The sequence below is a fragment of the Cebus imitator genome, unplaced genomic scaffold (assembly GCF_001604975.1).
Source record: "Cebus imitator isolate Cc_AM_T3 unplaced genomic scaffold, Cebus_imitator-1.0 Scaffold456, whole genome shotgun sequence".
NCBI classification, from domain to species: Eukaryota; Metazoa; Chordata; class Mammalia; order Primates; family Cebidae; genus Cebus; species Cebus imitator.
The window spans coordinates 1,495,176-1,518,932 of record NW_016107771.1 but is presented as its reverse complement, the minus strand read 5'-3'; the positions used below and the strand labels follow the sequence as shown (position 1 = coordinate 1,518,932).

Sequence of the window (23,757 nt, the reverse complement as noted above, 5' to 3'; positions counted from 1 at the left end):
ATAGGGAAAGTGTTTCATGACATTGGTGTAGGCAAGGATTTTAAGGAAAGGCCTGCAAGCACAGACAACAAAAGCGGTGATAGACAAATAGAATTATACCAAACTAAAAAGCATCTGCACATCAAAGGAAACAATCAGGAGAGTGAAGAGACAACCCACAGAATGGGAGAAAGTATTTGCAAACTACATATTGGACAAGGGGTTAATATCCAAAATAGGTAAAGAATTCAAATAACTCAGAAACACCCCAATTAAGAAATGGGCAAAAGATCTGCATGGGTATTTCTCTAAAGAAGACATAAAAATTGGCAACAGGTATATGAAAAAAATGCTCAACATCACTAATCATCAGGGAAATGCAAATCAAAACCACCATAAAATATCATCTCACCCCAGTTAGAAGGCTACTATCAAACAGACAAAAGACAATGTGTTAGCAACAATGTGGGGAAAAGAGGATCCTTTTATACTGTTGTTGGGAATGTAAATTAGTATAACCATGTGGGAAAAAGTATGGAGTTTCTTAAAAATTTTAAAAAGAACTACCGTATGATCCAGCAATCCCTTTACTGGGTATATATCCAAAGGAAATGAAATTAATATGTTAAAGAGACATTTGCACTCCCATATTTTTTGTAGCACTATTCACAATAGTCAAGACGTGGAACCAACCTAAGTGTCCATCAGTGGATGAAGGGATAAAGGAAATGTAGTGTATATAAATATGCATAATAGAATATTATTTAGCCATAAAAAGAATAAAATCCTGCCACTTGCAATAACATGGATGAACCTGGAGAATATTATTAAGTAAAATAAGTCAGGCATGGAAAGACAAATACTACATGATCTCCCTCATACGCAGAATCTAAACAAGTTGGTATGATAGTGGTTATGGGGTGCTTAGTGGGAGGTGGTGATGGGGAGATGTTGGTCAAAGGATACATAATTATAGCCAGGAGCACATTTTAAGAGATCTGTTGAACAGCAGGGTGACTATCATTAATGTTATGAAATAGTCAATGTTATGTGCTATACCACAAAAATAACTATAGGAGTAATGCATTTGTTAATTCACTAGACTTAACAATGTATATGCATATTTCAAAAATCATGTTGTACAAGATAAAAACATAATGTTACCTGTCAAATGAAAATACACATTTTTTAAGCAACTTTTGGGTGCCAGGCTATTACTGGGATAAAGAAGTGACAACATACCAGTTGAAATCAGTCATAATCTATTGGGGAAAATAACCAAGAAGACACAAGCAGGCTCTAGAGTGATGTGTGTGTTCACAAGATGCTAAGTGGGGGAGGGATGGCTTTCCAAGTGGAAAGCAGGAGGAGATGGAGAGTATGTCTTCTCCCTCTAATAACTTCAGGTTACCTAGAACACCTGGATCATAAAGAGCAAGTCAAGGTTGTAGGAGGAACAGAAGGGAAACAACTTTCCTAGGAACATTGCACAGGCTGATGCTGCACCTACAGTAGGCCAAGCATGAAACATGAAAGCCCCCACAAAGTGACAATGCCAGTGTTTCCCAAGGGTACCTACCACTTGGATAAGAATAAATCTAGAAGCCATCGATTTGAAAATTATTCTTTATGAGTCTTCTTCCTACTGTCCCAATTTTTGTGCTAAGCATTACTCCCTCCATCAACACAGACACATTGAAACAACTTGTTCCCTACCATATCATTTCCTTTAACGTGGAAATATCAACGCACTTAGGAATGTAGCTTCTGTGCTTCCTTCAGATGGACTCTTCTATTTGAGCTTTTAAGCATCTTTACTTAAACTATCTTCATAGCTGTCCTTTCTGAAGTAGGCCAGTTGACATCTTAAAGGAAATTCAAACAGGTGGGCACATTTGAGAGCCTGCAACTGAACAGGCTGAATCAGAATCAGTGTTGCTTTACTCTTAGTCTGTTTCATGTTTAAAGTCTTCAAAATGGCTTTCTACATTTAGTTTTTCAAGATTTTCTAAGTCACTATGCCTCTTTTTCAAAAGCTATATTGTCTAGAACCTCACAGAAGAAACAGATATCTATCCTGCTGCATCTACTCAAGACTCTCCTTGGAAACTCTTGAGACAGCTTTGCTGACCTACCACCACTTCCTGGTGGACACAGTAAAAACCACTGATCTCTGTGCTGGTTTGAGAGCCCTTGTAGTTTTAACAAGTAGACAGAGACCCACTACTTAATAGTCTTCTTGGCACCTCACTCCCAGCTGAGTCTGCAGATGTGCAAGACAAATGCCCAGACACCCCAACTCCCTCTCCAACTCCCCAGATTCCTCTGGTCAAAGCGTCAGCTCTGGGCCCCAGCAGTGCTGGTGAGAATTCAGTTCCAATCGCAGAAGAGTAGATGGAATTACAAGATTCCATTGGCCTGAGACTCCCAAGCCCAAGTCAAAGGCACACATTTTTAAAATAGCAAATGTAACACATCTCCTGTAACTAACTGTTCCTTGTATAATGTGGATCCAAGATTGGTCACCACCTTGAGCATTTTCTCCTGGGCGTATTCCAGAGTGTCAGAATCTCTGCTAAGAAAAACAAAAATTTGAGAATACAATTTAATTCTCTATTACTGGAGGGCAGGATTTTAAGGGCGTTTCTTTTTTTATGGAAGAGGCATGGAAGAAAAAACATTTAGCTATGTGCTGGACACTTCATATACCATCTTCTAATTGTTATGTAATGGGTAAGAAGACAAAGCTAGGCTGCGTATAACAGAGAAAGTCTTTCTGTGTTGATTTCTTGTCTTATAAAAAAGCAAGCAATGAGAAAACAGAAAAACAGTATTCAGGCCCAGACTATTTCTTGGATTCCTTAGGGATCAAGCCTATTTCAGCTCACTAGTCTGCCATCTTTATGGGGTGGCCCTTGCCCTCATAATCTGAAGAAGGAATTTTCTTCCATTTTTGAGAAAGACAAGAAAAAAGAAAGTTACCAGCTCTCTCTTAAGGAAGGTTCTTAGTTGCTGTCACACAGCTCTTCTCTCATATCCTATTGTTCAGAACTTTGTCACAGTATCACATTGAACTACAAAGAGCCGACGAAATGTATGCTTTTGTTTTATGGTCATCAGCTCAACTAAAATTAATCTTACTCTGGAAGAAGGGGAGAACGGGTATTTAGAGACAATCAGCAGGGTCAACCACAAGTTACAACTCCATGAAGCAGGCATTAATAAACTCATCAAACAAATGGAGAAACCAAGTCCCAAATGTTTCAGTAAATTGCTGTAGGTCATACATCTAGAATGTGCTATAGCCACTACCTAAATTGGAATCATTTTATACCAACAACTGTTTTATTTCCTCTATGTTTCCACACTAAGAGTAGGAATTATCGTTCTATAAACACATTCTGTTTGTTGTATTATATCCTTGGCTTTCATATGGTGAACTAAAGTACGTCACCGTCCTCTCATGATTCTCTTACCACTGCCACTAGGCTGGTGCAAACTACATCATCTAATTATTGTCACTGCCTATCAATTAGATTCCCCATTCTCCTCCTATCCCACTCCAGTTCATTCTCCATACAGCAGGAAGAGTGGATTTTTTAAAACTCAAGTCTAATAATTTTACTTCATTGCTTAAAAACCCATAATAACTGCACATGGCTGTTTAGATAAAGACCAACACCATTAACGTGGCTTTCGGGACTTGCAAGTCAGGCCCCACCTACCTCCTTGACTTCCTGGAGGATTCTTCTCCGTCTCCACACTACTCTGGGTTTCTGTAGACATTCCATGACTCCTTGTATCTTAGGGCCTCTTTGATGCTATTCCCTCTGTCCTGAGTCTCTTCTCCCGATATCTTTGTGTCCTTAACATTTCAAATTTCGACTTGAGAAAGACCTGTTTGATACCTCATGCTAGATCAAGTCCTTCTAGTATATACTCTCAAAGCACCTTATTTTTCTTGATTCTAAACACAATTTATAACCATACATGTATTTTTAATTTAATTTATTTCTATTTCTTATACTAGTCTGTAAGCTTCCTGAAGAAAGTGCCATTTTCCTCACAATGGCATCTCCAGCATCTGGCAAATACATGTTTGTTGAAGGAAAAATAATTCCATGTATAACCCTTTTAAAAGTGGTAGATATAAAAACCCTTTAAGACTGATTTTGTGCCCTGATCTTAGTTTTATTTCTTAGGTAGCATAAATTCAGTTCAAGTTTTTTGTTTGTTTGTTTGTTTTGAGACAAAGTCCCACTCTGTCGCCCAGTCTGGAGTGTGGTAGCATAGTCTCAGTTCACTGCAACCTCTGCTTCCCGAGTTCAAGCAATTCCCCTGCCTCAGCCTCCTGAGTAGCTGGAATTATAGGCACATGCCACCATGCCTGGCTAATTTTTGTGTTTTTAGTAGAGAAGGGGTTTCATCACGTTGGCCAGGATGGTCTCAATCTCTTGATCTCGTGTTCCACCTGCCTCGGCCTCCCAAGGTGCGGGGATTACAGGCAGGAGCCACCACGCCCAGCCCTAATTTTAATAGTTAACTAATTGTTACTGAAATGAGAAATACTTCATGTATCCATTTATCTGTTCAAAATATTTATGAGCATCTACTATGCTCTAAGCACTAGAAATAAAACTGAACAAGCCAGACTATGTCCCTGCCTTCACAGAGATTACATTCCTAAGGAAAAAAATTGATAGATGACTGGATGGGTGGGAAACAGGGATAAAGAAAAGAAGAAAAAGCAGAGAAAGAAAACATGAGATTTTGTCAAGTGCTAGGAAGAAAAGGAAAGCAGAATAAGATGGAAGACTGATGGAGTGAAGCAAGACATACTTAGGCAGGATAGTCAGGGAAGCCTTTGCTAAAGAGGTGATATTTGAAGGAAACTACGTTATATTAAAGGGAAACCATGTAAAGATATGGAATAAGAGCATTCAGGTAAATGGAGCAAGGAAAAAGGCTTTCAGATGGGAACAGCAAAACCACTGTGGCTAGAGCAGAGGGAAATCAATACTGAAGCAGAGCATTTCAATCCACTGAGATAAATGTAACATATTGATTCCTCAAGAGTTGAAATTAACTTTCAGCTTTAAGTCCTCTATAAATGTGGTAAACATGCCATGTACAATAACAGACCATGGTGGTCTATCATTTTAGTCTACTTCCTAGGTCACTCTTGATTTAAACAAAAGTTTGTATTCAAATAAGTAACTTTTTTCTACCAAATGTATAAGCAAAGAAATAAGAGCAACTTCTTTACTATCTATTCCAGAAAAAAAGTAAGATAGAACACTTCCTAAATCATTTTATGAAGCTAACATCACATTGATAGCAAAACCAGAAAATAAAATTAAGGAAAATTATAGACTATCTTTCATGAATATAATGCAAAAAGTCTTTTTTAAATATTAGCATATAGAATTCAGTAATATTTAAGAATTATACACTATGATCAAGTAGGATTTATCAAAGCCTGGCTTAACATGTAAGAATCAATGTAATCCATTATATTAACAGGCTAAAGAAGAAAAATATAATCATATTAATAGGTGTAGAATAAACAATTGACAAAATTCAACATCCATTCATTATTTAAAACACTTAGAAAAATGGGAGTAAAGGAAAATGTGTTCAACTTGATAAAGAGCATCCACAAAAAAACTAAAGCTAATATTACACTTAATGGAGAAAACCCGAATGCCTTCACTGTAAGATAAAGAACAAGCAAAGGTGTCCACGCTTATTCAACACAGTGATGAAAGTTCTAGCCAAAGCAGGAAAGCACGAAATGGAACCAAAATGCAAACAAATTGAAAAGAATGATTTTAGATAAATCAGTATTGGCAAATGACATGATTGTGTACATAGAAAATCCCAAAGAATCTACAAAAACACATAGGACTAATTAATTAGCTCACCAAGTTTTCAGGATACAAAATAAACATACAGAAATCATTTGTATTTTTACATACTCAAAATGAGCATCCCATGTTCATGGATTGGAAGACTCAACATAGCAAAGATGTCAGTTCTCCCAAAAACTGATATATAAGTTGTATGCAATTCCTACTAAGATCCCAGCAAGATTTTGTGTGTGTATACACAAGATTATTCTAAAATATATATGGGAACGCAGAGGAACTAGAAGAGCTAAAACAATTTTGAAAAACAAGAGTCAAGTGAGAGGAATCAGTTTATTCAATTTCAAGGGTTATTATATAGCTGCAGTAATTGAGATTATATTCAATATTAGTGGAAGGATGGACACAAAAATAGACCAGAATAAAGAACCCAGAAATAGACCCACATGAATATGCCCAACTGATTTTTGACAAAGGAGAGAAAGCAATGGAACAAAGGAAGTATCGCCTTTTCAACAAATGGAGTGAAGAAACATACATAAGGAAAATAAGAAACTTTGACCTAAATCTCACACCTTATATAAAAATCAACCCAAAACAAATCACCAACTTAGATGTAAAAAATAATATATGAAGATACAAAACATATAGAAAAATATATGAGAAAATCTTTGAGATCTAAGGCTAGACAGAATTCTTAGACTTGATATGAAAAGCACAATCCACAAAATGAAAAATTGACAAATTGGATATTATCAAAATTTTAAATTTTTTGTTCTTTGAAATATCTGTTAAGAAAGTTAAAAGATAAACTATAAACTGGAAGACAATATTTGCAAACCACATGTCCAACAAAGGACTAGTAATTAGTGTGTGTGTGTGTGCGTGTGTGTGTGTGTGTATGTGTATATATTTTAAACACTCAAAAAACAATCTAATTAGAAAGTGAGCGAAAGACATGCATAGACATTTCACAGAAGAAGATAAACAATGGCAAATAAACTCATGAAACCCATATTCAATATCATTAATCCATAGGAAAATACAAATTTAAATTATGATAACGGATATCATGTCTACCAAAATGGCTAAAATTTTAAAAATTAGTGACACCACCAAATACTAATGATGATGCAAAGAAATTAGGTCACTCGTACATTGCTGGTGGGAACGTAAAATGGAATACCTCTAAAAAATCATTTGGGAGTTCCTCAAAAATTAAAGATGCAACAATTATATGACTAACAGTTATACTCTTGGGAATGTATCCAAGAGAAATGAAAACTTTTGTTTGCACAAAAAAACTATGCCTAAATATTACAGCAGGCTTACATGTAACAGCTAAAACGAACAAACAAAAAATCCAAATATCCTCCAGTGGGTAAATAAACTGTGGTAGATCCACATCATGGAATACTATTCAGCAATAAAAACAAATGAACTGGCTGAGTTCAATGGCTCATGCCTATAATCCCAGCACTTTGGGAGGCCAAGGCAGGAGGATCACTTGAGCCCAGGAGTTTGAAGCTACAGTGAACCATCACACCACTGTGCTCCAGCCTGGGTGACAGAGCAAGACCCAGACTCTAAAAAAAAAAAAAAAAAGAAAGAAATGAACTATTGATACATGCAACAATTTGGATGAACCTTCAGAGAATTATGCTTAGTGAAAAAGGCCAATCTCAATGTTTACTGACCATTCCATTTATATATCAGCATTGAAATTACAAAACTAGAGAAATGGAGAGGAGATGAATGGTTAAGGATGAAGGGAGGGCAGGAGAGAGTTGGTGTGGCCATGGAGGGGCCACACGAGCGATTCTTGTGGTGATGAAAATGTTCTGTATCTTGTATTTTATTATAGTTTTGCAAGATGTTTTCACTGGAGGAAACTGAATGGTACATACAATCTCTCTGCATTATTTCTTACAAATGAATGTAAATATATAATTACATCAAAATTTAAAGTTTAATACAAATAATTTTCAAACAAAGTTTACGTTCAAATCAATGGCTCTTTTTCTGGGTTGCAGGTTTATCCATTGCAATATGCTTAGCAATCCTTCCTCATTCCAACACCTTCAAATATTCCGCTATATTCTCTTCCTTTCGATCATTTTAATTTTTGCATTTTATTCTTACTTTTACTTCGGTGCATGGTAATTTTAAAGGCTCTAACTTGATTGTTTTTCAAGTGGGAAATAGTTTCCAAAACTAATTTTTGTTGATCAATCCATTTTCCACTGGTTTATTATGTCTTTATCAAACGCTAACTTCTGAAATACACTAAGAACAAATTTCTTAATCATTCTTACTGTTTATTTTGCTAAATACACTCAGAATCTCTTTGACAAGTTCAAAAAATGTTATCGTCTTATTTAGAATCCATTAAGTGTATAATTAATTACGGACGGATTAACATATTTACAATATTTCATCTTTCCATTCAAGAATAGGCTTCTCCGTTCATTCCTGTTCTATCTCTCAGCAAGGTTTTATAATTTTCTTCTTATAGCTCCATTTATCTCCTGCTAGAATTATTCATAGTTTTGATTGATCTTATAGCTATAATCTTTGTTTCCATGCAAAGGAGATAGATACCCAGTTTCCTAGTTTTCACATATTTCATTTTTCTTAAACAGGGACTAAACAATGGAGGAGGAAGGAAGGGGTCTCTCTGCCTACATGTAAGCAATCATTTTTAGAGTACTGATTGTCATTTTTGTCAGCCTTGAACTACTAAGAAACCCCTCCCTGATACTAGCACTAATGCGATGGTCAGTCCTAATTTTGATTTTCTTCTTTCCTATGTCTTCAGAGGAACTCTAGTAAGAATTCGTGAGAGGCAACATGGGCACTCACCAAATGTCATTGTGAACTGAATTTTTTGTTCTTCCATTCTGAGCACAAAGTTTTCAAACAGGTCGCAGCCCCCAAAGAGTACTTTTATACTATGTGTATTTTTGCTATCATTCATAATGATAGCTTGGCATGTCAGACCTTGCCAAGTGTTTTCCTAAACCCAAGAAACACTAGATCTATGTCACTCCCAGTGATCTATCAACGCAGTAAAAAGGAGAAGAGGTTAGTTTGGCGTGATATGTCCTTGGTGACTCCATGTCTTCTAGCAGTCAACACATTCCTTTCAAAGTACTCATAAGACATCTGCTAAAAATTCATTCTGTAATTTGACCAAACTTTGAACAAATTTATTAGTCTGCAGTTTCTGGAGTCCACCCTTTTTCAAAACTTGTGACATTTACTTGCCATCAGTTCTTCTGGTTCCTCTCTTGTTATACACGATTTTTTTAAGATTACCAGTGGCGACTCTGATTACATATCTAAATTCCTTCAGCACCCCAGGATGAAACTTGGCTGCACCAAAAGACATGACCTCATGACGTGAACTAAGCTTTGCTCTCCTTTTCCAGTCATCCTGTGCTAAAATTTATTTACTGTGTAGATTATTCCACTTTCCTAGAATCTGAGACTCTTGAGAGAACCAGCAGTTGTGGGTGTTCTCGTCCTTAAAGGGGAAATTGTTTCAAACCAGCACAGAAAGCAAATCACTTCCTGATGTATGATCAGCAATGACCACCAGATACCTGGTGGCATATGTGTGTGTGTGTATGTGCGCGCGCGCTTGTGTGCGCGCACATGTGTGCATGTGTGATCTGGATGCTTTTCCTGTTTTCTCAATTTCAGACTTTGTTACATGCTTTTTTTCTCTTGTTGAACATCCCCACGCACCATGCTTATTTTGAATAGCATGCCCATTCGGAATCTCCAGCTCATACTACTAACACCTAGCTTGCCCCTAATGGTTGGATTGGAATAACATTAAGACCTCAAGACACATGGCCCTGCCCTATTGTTTCTGGATGAATGGTCCCACCACCAGTTCTTGAGTCTCTGCCTCTCCACCTTCCAGCCTGGCCTGCCCTTACTCCCAGTATTGGTTCCACTATACTTCCCTCTGTGACTTTGCCTCAGGAGTTCACCCCAGCCTCCACTGGTATCACTATGAACCAGCATGCACTGCAGCACAAACTGACTCCGGGACCACAGCATCTGCTCTCTGGGGATACACTGAGTCCCATTACCCAGGTGCTTAAACCATACCATACCCCGGGCCACCTCTTCCTTGATCAGTTAGCTCCTACCAGAAGACCCTATATGGCTTATCTATACCCATCATGAAGTGGACCTTGCCATGTGCAGATAATTAATAAATATTTATTGAAATGAATTAAGCAACAATACCTATCCACATTAACTTTGAAGGAGGCTTGGTAAGTTTTGTAAAGGCCCATTTGTATAAAGTTTTATACCCTTTCAAAGTCAATTCCATTCTTGTTGAAGCCCAGGGGATCCTTAACAGCTCCATTCCTGATCTATGCTGAGACAGACTCTTTCTCCTGCTACCTTCATACAGCTGCACAAAACCCTTAAACTAAATGTAATTCGGACGTGGAACAGTCTCGCATCTTCTGAACCCGTTGGCTCAGAGTATATTATCCTAGTGCCCAGCTCCTATCTGCCCCCTCAGGACATAATTCACTCATAGAACCCACACCACAGCTCAGGCAGGAGGCCCTTGATACCATACAGGATATTTACCTGTCATGAATCTCAAAGAATGACAAAAAGTAAATCAGCTTCTAGAATATGTGTGCGAACAGAAGCTGAGACATTCCTGTCCAACTCTGCAAGATTGCTAAGCTCTAATGCACAGGATACACCATTCATTCTAACATATACACTTCCCACAGGGACCAGAATACCCAGCAATTGATAAACATTTCCATCCACTCCCCCATCTCACTTGCAGTTCAGTCAAATGATTGTCAAGATATCAATAGGAAGTTCTGTGTAAATACAGGCACCATGGCTAATCAGTAGGATGTTCATTGTATCATTGCTTGTCAACCACTGTCAATAAGGATTTGAGCGCTGTATAGGAGAATTAACTGGTTTCAAACTAAATTATTGTATTACCTCTGTAGAATAAGAAACTCATTAAAGACAATTTCTGATCATTCTGATCATTCACATATTTGGTTTTAGCATAATATACTGTAGCAAAAGATATTCAGAAACAGTACACAGCTGCCCTCTTGTGTCACTTTCATATAATTAAATTTATTAATGTTTAACTACCAGTGATTCAATTAGCTATGCATTTTTAAAGGTCACCAGACACCACTACTCTTCCACTTCTGAAAGTAACATCCTAAATGATCATTTACAAAGTATGATATGTAGAAAGATACCAGCTCTCGCTACCAATGAAACTTACTGGCATAAACAACTAAATATTGAAGAGGTAATATAATTTACTCTGTCCTCCAGGTTCTCTCCTTATCCAAATACCCAGATGTCTTAAAATGATTTTGTATCCTCTCATTATACTTAATTAATACCTAATCGATATTTAATCCATTCTTAATGAGTATATGGATATGTACTAATTCTTCACTATTTGCCACTCAATGACCCCACAGGAGATAAAATGGAAGCAAGTTCCTTCATAATTGCCAAGAGCATCCCTCACAAAGGGCCCCTTGTGGTCTCTGTTGCCATTTATTAAGCATCTCTTATGAGCTAAGTGCTGTGCTAAGTTCTTTACAAACAATATACAACAATATGCATAAAGCAGAAAGCTTATCTTCATGTAACAGAAGAAACCCAGTTATCAGAGTTAGATAACGCCTTCCCAGAAGCCAAAGAATAATGATGGTCTCATTCTCCACACCGTAACTTGGCAAACCAAGGCCTGTTTGTTCTATTCTTCCGCATCCCTCTCTGGTAATAAGCCACCATCCATGAGTTTGCAGACAGCTAGCAGCTCACCATACTGAAAACTATCTTATTAAAGTGAAAGGAAGCTTAAACAATGAAGATAAGCTTAATGGATGTTCTGTGTCTTTACTAAACTGTTGTGTTTCCTTATTGAGTACCCTATAGTTCCAGCTCTGTATCACACTTCTCTGAATTATGAAAGAGTAAATATAAAAAATTGAAAATAAGTCCTATTGGTTTGGAGCAAGTAAGAACTGTACTATTGCCAAATCAACACTGGTTTGGTGGCTACACCCAATAACTGGGTGGAGAGGACCCAGTATTGACACAAGAAGATGAACCAATTGTGCAGCCTCAGTCCCTCATCTCCTGGGAGGTGGGGCCCCTGGAAGAACTTACTGCAAAGACATAAAAATAAGCTACAATGCACAAAATATAAGCTGAGTTGTGACATCCTGTGACCAAAACCAGACATCATGGGAGTGGAAAGGGAGTTTCCGAGGGTGCCTTGACGGTGGGAGCAGGGTGGGAGATGTAGAGTCAGGAGGTGCTGTGTTTCTCATTGTATTCATGCACACACTGGTGGGGGGCTCCCTCCAGAGTGGGCACAAAGCAAATGGATCCTGCAACATTGATTCCAACTCCACAGAAAGGGGAGAGGTGTCTGCAGATGGGATGTGTGGAAGATGGTCCTTCTGGACACTGTAACATAACAATGGTGATATGGGGCATGCAATAGTGGATTGCGTGGCTCAAGATCATTGCCAAGGGCTGGGGACAGAGAATAGACACAGGGGCACAGTCTAGCTCTGTAACTGAGCTTCCTGAGGCAGGGCAGGGCAACAGGAAAGACTTGAGAGTCAAAACCCTAAGTCCAGGCTCTGGTTCCAGCTCTGTAATTAACTTGCTCTGTGACCTTGGGCCAATTGCCTCACCTTTCTGGTTCTGTTTCTTCATCTTTCAAATGTCTTCCTTGGGCACTCAGATAATCCCTCCATTCCTAATGCTCCCTTCACTCAATCCCTTCTAAAGTAGCCTGCTTGTGTCTGGCTGCCCACAAGTACTAATTTATTGATGATTGATTGATTGATTTCAGAGACGAAGTCTTGCACTGTTTCGCAGGCTGGAGTGCAGTGGAGCAATCTCAGCTCACTGCAGCCTCTGTCTCCTGTTCTTAGCCATTCTTGTGCCTCAGCCTCCTGAGTAGCTGTGATTACAGTCATGTGCCACTATGCCCAGCTAATTTTTTTTTGTATTTTTAGTAAAGATGAGGTTTCTCCATGTTGCCTGGGCTAATCTCAAACTCCTGGCCCGCTTCAGCCTCCCAAAGTGCCAGGAGCCACTGTGCCCAGCCTGATTTTTTCATTAGTGTTGTGAAAGTTGTCAGGATCAACCTGAAATCACTGATGTGAAGGAAACCCTGATAAATAGAGCCGGGGAAGGGTATGAAGAGAGGGATCTCATGTTCGCATGCCTGATAATGAAAAAGACTCTACAAAAACCACAACCTTGCACAAAGGCCATTGCAACCTCACACAAAAAATACTTTTGCAAGAACATGTGTCTAGCAACTGTCAAATTTGGCCTGGCGTCACCCTTGTTTTTGATCTGAGTAGCCAAGGATCATTATTTCAAAACAACTATGTAATTCTCCTCATTTCTGCCTTGAAAACCCTTTATCTTTCTTCTCTTCCCAATTACGTATAGAGTTTACTATAGCATATGGATTCCCATTACAGTACTCTATTGCCCAGTAAACATCTTTTTCTTTTAAAGAGATTCTCTGTCCATTATTTTGGTTGATATTGTTATTGGATAAACTGTGCACCCCCTAAAAGTTCACATGTTGAAGCCCTAGGCCCCACCCTTCAGAATATGACTGTATTTGGAGAAAGGTCTTTAAAAAGATGATTAAGGTAAAATGAGGTTGCAAGGATGGATCCTAGTCCATTACGACTGATGTCCTTATAGGAAATTAGGACACAGGTACAGAGAGAAGGCCATGTGAAGACACAGGGAGAAGACAGTGATTTTCGAGCCAAGGAGAGAGGCCTCTGACATAACCAATACTGCTGCTACCTGGATCTCGGACTTTTAGCCTCTAGAAAAAAATACATTTCCATCCTCGTTTGTACTCAGTTCCCCTCTGGGTTTTCCGTTCTATTTTCTCCCATTTAGCAACCTTAAACACTTGTAGGCAAAGTCCCCATTGCACCCTCTCCAATTTACATAAGTTTCTCAGACTTAAAAAACAATTGACAAATGGCTGAGGCATCCTAGAATCCTAAAATCAAGAAATGTATCCCAACTTGTACACTTGCATGAATTTACAGCATTTTTCCAATACTTTCTAAATCAAGAAAGCCTAAGCTACAAAACAGAGGGCAGCATTATTTTGGAGACATCACTAAACTGCAAAAGCATGAAAAGACAAATAAGGACAAAGTGCAGAGATTCTACTTCCTGATCCTGAGACAATTATTATTAATATTAAGTAATGAAGTCAGGTGCGGTGGGTCACGCTTGTAATCCCAGCACTTTGGGAGGCCGAGGAAGGTGGATCGCCAGGTCAAGAGATCAAGACCATTCTGGCCAGCATGGTGAAGCCCTGTCTCTACCAAAAATACAAAAATTAGCTGGACATGGTGGCATGCGCCTGTAGTCCTAGCCACTCAGGAGGCTGAGGCAGGAAAATCGCTTGAACCTGGAAGGTGGAGGTAGCAGTGAGCCAAGATCACGCCACTGCACACCAGCTTGGTGACAGAGCAAGACTCCCTCTCAAAAATAATAAGTAATGAATAATAATTTCCTGATCCTGAAATAATTTTAAAAGACAGATTTCCTCTTGAAGCTAAAACTTTGAATTTTTCACCAAAGTGAGACATTGGGAATTTCAGGTCTGCGTTGGCTGCACATGTTTTCTTCCTTCTCTTCTCTCCAAGATGATCCTGTCCCACAGATAATCACTTACCTGTCAGGGTCACCTTGAGCACTAGGACTTCTTACTTGCTGCTAAGCCCCATCCTCCCCAGTGGATCATAATCTAGCTCCTTGATCTGTGCATGAATATAGTTAAATTGACTCTGTCAAATTCTTAAAGGTCATATATATTATGAAATTACTACTGAAGCGTCTCAATGACAATCAAGTAACTTATATCGAGACCAGAAGCCACGTTTGAAGCTCTGAGAATGTTTGAGTGTTTTCTAAACATGAAACTTTTTAATGATCCTAAGAGGCTGTGCTATATAATTATAGTTCTCATACCATAAATATCTTTTCTTTGCCAGTTTTGAAAATAAATCATCCCCAGGGACCATTCCTACCCAACCTCCATGTCTTTCTAGGGCATAAATCAGAGAAGATGGAAAAAACCCCTGGGCCTGCTTCCTGTTTTTCCAGCTAGAGGATGGTTGCAAGCAAGAGCCACATTGAACTGTTAGAGCTGCGGCCCAGATACTCCTGGAAGGAGGGAGCCTTGGCAGGTGAAATGCACAAACCAAGTTTATCCTGCAAGATTTTCAGGCCCCTTTCCTCCCATTCCTACTGAGATGAACATGAACAGTGGGAATATGATTTGCAAACAAATCCTGAGTTACAATATAAGTATGACGCTATAGTTAGACCATAAGAGCTACCCTTTCTAAATTTTTACAAAAATCAACATACCAAATAAGATGTAGAGGTCTACAAATCATTTTATGTAGCACTGTTCTGGAAGTCAAAAGATTTCTTTTGAAAGAAAGAAGTACATGTAACCAGGAAATGTTTATAAATATCAATGAGCGTTCCCACAACAAGCATTTTGTTAGGCATTGATTATGGGAATCAAATATGTCCAAAATATTCCCAATTGCTTATTTAAGTGGCCCAAGATAAAGTGTACAAGCATACAGTTAGATTTTTAAAGGAAGCAGGTGTTCAAAATTCTTGCTAGAATTCTATAAACAAAGCTATGATTTACCTCATAGCAAGGATGTATTCTAAATAATTACAAACAACTTTCTTGCATTACAAGTTATTTTTCTGTGCATTGCCCAGGTACTGTGGCATGTTTAATTCATATCACATATTAGATTGGAATGGCAAACCCTGAATCTGTAAAATCTAAAATGGGAGAGCACAGTATTTGTAATCAATAGTTCTGCTGCAGACTGTACCATAATAAACTCCAGTGAGCGCACGCTGTCCCAAAATATTCAGAGAGGAAGTAAGGATACATAGGAAAGCCTATGTAATAACCAATTATCCAAAAAAGGAAGTGAAGTATTTCATATCTATAATGCTTTGTTTATATAATTAACTCTTAGCAACCTGCTGAATCTTATTAAAGTGAAATAAGTCATAATTAGAATTAAAGGGTGCGCTGACACGTAAGTTTGTGCACATGCATGTGCTGACTTTTGTCCACAAGGAATTTAATGGAATTAAAAATACAAAACCTAGCATTGCTACTGAAATTAAAATTTGGGCAAAGACTGGAGTATTTCTGTCACTAACTGCGGGTGACTAATTTTCCCAGATGTCTCATGCTCACCTGAACTTGAATGGCTCTCAGGGCTCAAATGGAAGTTCCTCAAAGAAGTCTTCCAGGCCCTCCCCACTAGTCGACAGCTCATGGGTCCCAGCTACAAGGACTCGGGGCACACTAGGCTTCCCTTTCATGACATCTCTTAAACTGTAATTAAGTAATTAATTGTATAAGTATATAATTAGTTGTTTGATATCAGTCTTTCCCTACCAGCATGAAAGCTTTATGAAGAAAGTGCCTATGCTCCGTGCCTTGAATCAAGTAGACACTGAATAATTATACATCGAATGAATAAATTACAATTACTGTTTCTTCTGTTTTCTTCAAGACCCGTCACTGAGTAAGCCTGGAAGAATTACGCGCTTCTTAATAAAGCTCTGCTGAAACAACTCGGCTTTTATCATTAGAGCCTTTGACACTCTCTAACGTGGTCTCAGCTATCCCCTTCTTTGCTAAACATTCAAAAATCAATGAGAACATTGTCTAAACCCTCAAATCCTTCATTTGTACATACGTACTAGTAAAAGTGAAATTCACTTGATATTAGTTATTGATGCCCTTCCAAGGGCCCAGGGAAACAACTTCTAACTACTGAAGTTATTTTTGATAGGGTATATAAATGATAACATATCATAAAGCAAAACAGTAAACTTTAAAACAACCCTGTGACATTTTAACGTAATAATGTAATTGGCGTTTCAATCATATTTGCTATTTAGTGGTCTGGTTTGGGGGAGGGAGACATTGTTTAACTCTGCTGCTCACTTATAATATTTGTTCCTTGTCAAAATGTTATCTTTTTATTTAATCTGTCAAGCATGAAAACTATGAAACCAGGAAGTGACACATGCCTGTAACCCCAGCAGTTTGAGAGGCTGTGGCAGGAGGATCACTTGAGCCCAGGAGTTCAAGACTGGCCCTGGCAACATAGTGAGACCCCATCTCTACAAAATCTAAAATTAACTAGGCACAGTGGTGTGTGCTTGTAGTCCCAGCTACTCGGGAGGCTGAGGTTAGAGGATTGCTTGAGCCTGTTGGATCAAGGCTATAGTGAGCATAATTGCATCACTGCACTCCAGCTTGGGCAACAGAGCAAGACACTGTTAGAAAAATGTGTAAGTAAATAATAACTCTATAATTTGTGCCGATGTATTACGTATTATACATAATACATATTATGTATTATACATATATGTATGTATAATATGTATATGTATACATATATGCATAACATATATGTATACATATACATTATGTATAATACATAATAAATATTATGTATTATACATAATAATATGTATTATGGTGGCTTTATTAGTCTAAGTCTCTGACTGCTTGCAAGCTACAGAAAGCCTCCCAAAGACACCTCCAGGAAACTTTACATGCAAACATGGAAAGGAGTAGAGAATTTGACCTTGCTGGGGGCCCTAACAGCACACAGGACAGCAGAGGAGGTGGCCTCCTTGGTGGGTGAGCTTTGCATGCGTGGGATGGAGAGTGGGTACTCCCTGGGGAGGACCTGGTGCTACCTCATAACGGGCTGCCATTAACAAGAATCCGTTTCTTTCATGGCCCTGTGGCTCCTCCACTTCCAACCATCTACTTCACTTTTACTCTGTCTATGCTAAATATCTTTTCCCCATTTCATAAGCTCTCTTACTCATACTTTCTGCTTACTCACAGCTTAGGCTTCCTCCTGACTTCTTTCTCTACTTTTTAAAATCATATAACCTGAGAGTCAACTTACTTTATCACTTGAACTCAGGCCTCTTCAGGGAGATATGAGCAGGTTCAACCACCACCAACCCTGTTAGACAAAGTCCTTGTGTAGCCCTCCTGAATCACCTCAATCTAATCAGCTGGGACCAGGGAAGTGAGAGCATGTAGACAGAGCATGGTTATCCACAAAAATTAATGAAAAGTTAGTTGGGACCACACAGCCTTAGTCTGTAACACTTTGGGAACAAAAGGCAAGAAGCATGGCTGTCGTGGGTTAAGAATCAGAAACCAGTTCCCTCCAAGAGTGATCTGATGGCGGGGAGGATCCAAGATGGCTGAATAGCAAAAGCTCCAGAGTGCAGCTCCCAGCAAGAACAACGCAGAGGGTGAGTGCCCACTGCATTTCCAAACAAATATTCACTGCCCACAGACCAGGAGATTCCTGGGCCCAAAAGCGTCACAAGTTTTCAGCAAAGAGGTTTCAGTCGGTGCTGGCTTGGTGCACAGAAACTCAAACAAATCTGAGTGGCTGTTTCAACTGGCGCCTGGAACGCCTGGGAGACAGAGCCACCCATTCAACTAAAGGGAGGGGGCGGAGACAGGGAGCCAGGTGATCTGGCTCGGCAGGTATCACCCCCACAAAACAAACAATCTGAAATGCTCTGGATTGAGAGCTTCGCAGCAAGTGCAGGTGGACCTAGGATGGTCCAGCTTAGTGGGGGAAGGGCAACCACCACTACGGAAGCAGTTCACACCGCAGCTGGGCAGAGCCTGCAGCAGCTCAGCAACACATCTGCTGGCAGATTGTGACTAGACTACTCCATGCAGGGCAGGGCATCTATGAAAAAAGGCAGCAGCACGACAGGAACTTATAAATAAAGCTGACCTTCCTAGGACAAAGCAACTGGGAAAAGAGGCCATTATGAGTTCCACTGCAGCAGACTTAAAAGTACCTGCCCAGCATCTCTGCACAGAACAACGGAGCTCCAAGCACAGCACTTGAGTTCCTATAAGGGACAGATTGTCTCCTCAAGCAGCTCCCTGACCCCCATATACCCAAAGAGACACCTCATAAAGGAGAGCTCAGGCCAACACCTGGCAGGTGCCCTTCTGGGACAAAGATAACAGAAGAAGAAACTGGCAGCAACCCTTACTGTTCTGCAACCCCTGCAGGTGATGCCCAGGCAAGCAGGGTCTGGACTGAACCTCCAGCAGTCCTGGAGCAGAGGGGCCTGACTATTAGAAGGAAAACTAAGAAACGGAAATAAATAATGTCATCAACAACAAAAAGGACATCCACTCAGAGACCCCATCCAAAAGTCACCAACTACAAAGACCACAGGTAGATAAAGCCACTAAGATGGGAAGAAACCAGTGAAAAAAGGATGAAAACACCAAAAACCAGAATGCCTCTCCTCCTCCAAAGGATCAAAAATTTCTCATCAGCTACGGATCAAAGATGGATGGAGAATGAATCTGATGAACTAACAGAAACAGGCTTCATAAGGTGGGTGATAACAAACTTCTCAGAGCTAAAAGAACATGTGCTAACCCAATGCAAAGAAACTAAGAACGTAGAAAAAAGGTTAGCTGAGATGCTAACTAGAATAAACAGCTTAGAGAAAAATATAACTGACTTAATGGAGCTGAAAAACACAGCACGAGAACTTCGCGAAGCATACACAAGTTTCAATAGCCAAATCAACCAAGCAAAAGAAAAGATATCAGAAACTGAAGATCAGCTCAATGAAATACAATGAGAAGGCAAGAATAGAGGAAAAAATAGTGAAAAGAAATGAACAAAGCCTCCAAGAAATATGGGATTATGTGAAAAGATGTAATCTACATTTGATAGGTGTACCTGAATGTGACTGAGAGAATGAATCCAAGCTGGAAAACATCCTTCAGGATATTATCCAGGAGAACTTCCCCAACCTAGCAAGGCAGGCCAACATTCAAGTCCAGGAAATACAAAGAACATCAGAGATATTCCTGAAGAAAAGCAACCCCAAGGCACATATTTGTCAGATTCACCAGGGTTGAAATGAAGGAAAAAATGCTAAGGGCAGCCAGAGAAAAAGGTCAGGTTACCCACAAAGGGCAGCCCATCAGACTTACAGCAGATATCTCCGCAGAAACCCTACAAGCCAGAATAGAGTGGGGGTCAATATTCAACAACCTTAAAGAAAAGAACTTTCAACCTAAAATTTCATATCCAGCCAAACTAAGCTTCATAACTGAAGGAGAAAGAAAATCCTTATGGACAAGCAATTGCTGAGAGATTTGTCACCACCAGACCTGCCTTACAACAGCTCCTGAAAGAAGCACTAACCAAGGAAAGAAACAAGTACCAGCCCCTCCAAAAATGTACCAAATGGTAAGGACCATCAACACAATGAAAAAAAATGTGTCAACTAACAGGCAAAACACCCAGCTAGCATCAAAATGGCAGGATCAAATTCACACATAACAATATTATCCTTAAATGTAAATGGGCTAAATGCCCCAATCAAAAGACACAGACTGGCAAACTGGATGAAAAGTCAAGACCTATTGGTGTGCTGTATACAGGAAACCCATCTCACATGCAAGGACACACATAGGCTCAAAATAAAGGGATGGAGGATGATTTATCAGGCAAATGGAGAGAAAAAAAAGAAGCAGGAGTTGCAATCCTAATCTCTGATAAAATGGACTTTAAACCAACAAAGATTGAAAGAGACAAGAAGGGCATTACATAATGGTAAAAGGATCAATGCCACAAGAAGAGCTAACGATCCTAAATATATACACACACGATACAGGAGCACCTAGGTACATAAAGCAAGTTCTTAATGACCTACAAAGAGACTTAGACTCCCACACAATAATGGTGGGAGACTTTAACACTCCACTGTCAATATTAGACAGATCAACTAGACAGAAAATTAACAAGGATATCCAGGACTTGAACTCAGATCTGGACCAAGTGGACATAACAGACATCTACAGAACTCTCCACCTCAAATCCACAGAATATACATTATTCTCAGCACTGCATTGCACCTAATCTAAACTTGACCACATAATTGCAAGCAGATCGCTCCTCAGCAAATGCAAAAGAATGGAAATCATAACAAACAGTCTCTCAGACCACAGAGCAATCAAATTAGAACTCAGAATTAACTAACTCAGAACTGCACAGCTTCATGGAAACTGAACAACTGGCTCCTGAATGTCGACTGGATAAACAATGAAATGAAGGCAGAAATAAAGATGTTCTTTGAAACCAATGAGAATGAAGACACAATGTACCAGAATCTCTGGGACACATTGAAAGCAGTGTCTGGAGGGAAATTTATAGCTATAAATGCTCACATGAGAAGTGAGAAAAGATCTAAACTTGACAGCCTATCATCAAAATGGAAAGAGCTAGAGGAGCAAGATCGAAAAAACTCAAAAGCTAGCAGAAGACAAGAAATAACTAAGATCAGAGAAGAACTGAAGGAAACAGAGACACAAAAAACCCTTCAAAACATCAATAAATCCAGGAGCTGGTTTTTTGAAAGATCAACAAAATAGACAGACTGCTAGCCAGAAAAGGGAGAAAAATCAAATAGATGCAATAAAAAATGATAAAGGGTATATCACCACTGATTCCACAGAAATACAAACTAAAATCGGAGATTACTACAAACAACTCTATGCACATAAACCTGGAAGAAATGAATAAATTCCTGGACACTTGCATCCTCCCTAACCTAAACCAGGAAGAAGGTGAAACCTTGAATAGACCAGTAACAAGGGCTGAAGTTGAGGCAGCAATTAACAGCCTACCACCCAAAAAAAAGTCCAGGTCCAGATGGGTTCAAAGCTGAATTCTACCAGATGTACAAAGAGGAACTGGTACCATTCCTTCTGAAACTACTCCAAAAAATACAAAAAAGAGGGAATTCTTCCCAAACCATTTTATGAGACCAACATCATCCTGATACCAAAACCCGGCAGACACTCAACAAAAAAAGAAAACTTCAGGCCAATATCCCTGATGAACATAGATGAAAAAATCTTCAATAAAATACTGGCAAAGCAATTGTGACAGCACATCAAAAAGCTTATCCATCACAAACGAGTAGGCTTCTTTCCAGGGATGCAAGACTTGTTCAACATACCCAAGTCTATAAACATAATCCACCACATGAACAGAACCAAAGACAAAAACCATATGATTATCTCAATAGATGCAGAGAAAGCCTTCCACAAAATTCAACAGCACTTTATGCTAAAAACTCTCATTAAACTAGGTATCAAAGGAACATATCTCAAAATAATAAAAGCTATTTACGACAAACCTACAGCCAATATCATACTGAATGGGCAAAAACTGGAACCATTCCTTTTGAAATCCGGCACTAGACAAGGAAGCCCTCTCTTACCACTCCTATTCAATATAGTATTGGAAGTTCTAGCCAGAGCAATTAGGCAAGAAAAAAAAATAAAGTGTATTCAATTAGAAAAAGAGGAAGTTAAATTGTCTCTATTTGCAGATGACATGATTGTATATTTAGAAGACCCCATCATCTCAGCCCAAAATCTCCTTAAACTGATAAGCAACTTCAGCAAAGTCTCAGGATACAAAATCAATGTGCAGAAATCACAAGCATTTCTATACACCAACAACAGACTAACAGAGAGCCAAATCATGAGCGAACTACCATTCACAATTGCTACCAAGAGAATAAAATACCTAGGAATACAACTAACAAAGGATGTAAAGGACCTCTTTGAGGAGAACTACAAACCACTGTTGAAGGAAATAAGAGAGGACACAAACAAATGAAGAAACATTCCATGCTCATGGTTAAGAAAAATCAATATTGTGAAAATGGCCATACCACCCAGAGTAATTTATAGATTCAATGCTATCCCCATCAAGCTACCAATGACCTTCTTCGCAGAACTGAAAAAAAACACCCTAAACTTCATATGGAACCAAAAGAGAACCTGCATAGCCAAGACAATCCTGAGCAAAAAGAACAAAGCTGAAGGCATCATGCTACCTGATTTCAAACCACACTACAAAGCTACAGTAATCAAAACAGCATGGTACTGGTACCAAAACAGAGATATAGAACAAAGGAACAGAACAGAGGCCTTAGAGGCAATGCCACACATCTACAACCATCTGATCTTTGACAAACCTGACAAAAACAAGCAATGGGGAAAGGATTCCCTCTTTAATAAATTGTGTTGGGAAAACTGGCTAGCAGTGTGCAGAAAGCAAAAACTGGACTCCTTTCTGACACCTTACAGTGAAGTTAACTCCAGATGGACTAAAGACTTAAACATAAGCTCTAACACCATAAAAACCCTAGAAGAAAATCTAGGTAAAACCATTCAGGACATAGGCATAGGCCAGGACTTCATGAATAAAACGCCAGAAGCATTGGCAACAAAAGCCAAAACAGACAAATGGGACCTTTTTAAACTCCACAGCTTCTGTACAGCAAAAGAAACAATCATTAGAGTGAACCAGCATCCAACAGAATGGGAAAAATTTTTTGCAATCTACCCATCTGACAAAGGGCTAATATTCAGAATCTACAAAGAACTAAAACAGATTAACAAGAAACAAATAAACAAACCCATCCAAAAGTGGGCGAAGGATATGAACACTTTTCAAAAGAAGACATATATCAGGTGGCCGGGCACGGTGGCTCAGGCCTGTGATCCCAGCACTTTGGGAGGCCGAGGTGGGTGGATCACGAGGCCAAGAGATCGAGACCATCCTGGTCAACATGGTGAAACCCCGTCTCTACTAAAACTACAAAAAATTAGCTGGGCATGGTGGCGCATGCCTGTAATCCCAGCTACTCAGGA

At 39.2% G+C, this 23,757-nt stretch overlaps 1 protein-coding gene across 3 annotated transcripts in view; it reads right to left on the bottom strand.

Moving 5' to 3' along the window:
- Positions 1 to 23,757, bottom strand: part of NEBL (nebulette) — a 490,627-nt gene that overhangs the window by 92,011 nt on the left and 374,859 nt on the right. For all 3 annotated transcript variants that reach the window (XR_005197308.1, XR_005197309.1, XR_005197310.1), the window contains exon 24: positions 14,620 to 14,704. The gene's annotated coding sequence lies outside the window, so the exon portion shown is untranslated. The remainder of the gene's footprint in view (positions 1 to 14,619; positions 14,705 to 23,757) is intronic.